General features: G+C 36.3%; 1 pseudogene; it reads left to right on the plus strand.

Annotated features, from left to right (window-relative positions):
• Nucleotides 1-208: 208 nt before the first annotated feature.
• LOC112472026 lies at nucleotides 209-326 on the plus strand (annotated as a pseudogene).
• Nucleotides 327-969: the final 643 nt, after the last annotated feature.

Below are 969 nucleotides of genomic sequence, written 5' to 3' on the forward strand. Positions count from 1 at the left end.
AATTTTCTATGCTGACAAGCCTGATTTTACTATCTCCAATACAGATTTTGATGATCTTATTACAATTTTAGTTCCCTTGCAATTCTCGATCATATTATCCAGCTCCCTTTTCATCTCAGCTCACTATCTTTATACTGCATCCTGTTTTCATCTCAGCTTATTCTCCTGCTAACTTTCTGCTCAAGTTTCATTTAGACAATATCTTCTAGTCTACGGTCATGCCACCATGAACGTGCCCAATCTTGTCTGATCTCGGAAGCTAAGTAGTGTCGGCCTGGTTAGTACTTGGATGGGAGACCACCTAGGAATACCAGGTGCTGTAGGCATTAAAAAAAAAATTAGACCATATCTTCTAGTATCTTATTAATCACGTCACATCATATTCTAAACTTTTCTTCTGAGTTCTATATTAATCATATTTAGAAGACTGTTCTTCCCAAGCTTCAGAATGTTTTATGTTTTTCATTGTTTTATAGAATCTTTTTGTAGAACCCTTTGTGGATTTTTAGGTCCTCTTTATTCAGCCTCAAGCAAGGGGAGAGATTTTGGAGCCTGGTACTTGTCCATAGACAGATTATAAAGCTCTCACTTGTCCCTGTCATCATCCTTTTGAGTACTGATAAAATTCTCTTCAAAATTCTCTTGGTGGTGGTTTCTAACTTACAGTTCAGTTCCTTGTGTCAAATAGCCTTGCATCTAATATGATTCTGTTCCATGCGACTAACATTTTCTCCAACATACACTGCCCAATTCTTTGATACTAATGCAGTGTTTAAAACACACACAATTTCTAGCATGCATTATTCCTCGAGTTTTTCTATCTTTATAGGAACTATATCTCAGGATGCAAAGGAACAAAACTAGTTCCAACCACTCCTTTCTAGCCAGTTATTTTATGAAAGTTGTTTACAAATAGATATAGAAAGTGGGATCTTCAATACTTGTAGCCATGTATTCCTGGCTACATGT

This window comes from Pteropus alecto, unplaced genomic scaffold, assembly GCF_000325575.1.
Source record: "Pteropus alecto unplaced genomic scaffold, ASM32557v1 scaffold78, whole genome shotgun sequence".
Lineage (NCBI taxonomy): Eukaryota > Metazoa > Chordata > Mammalia > Chiroptera > Pteropodidae > Pteropus > Pteropus alecto.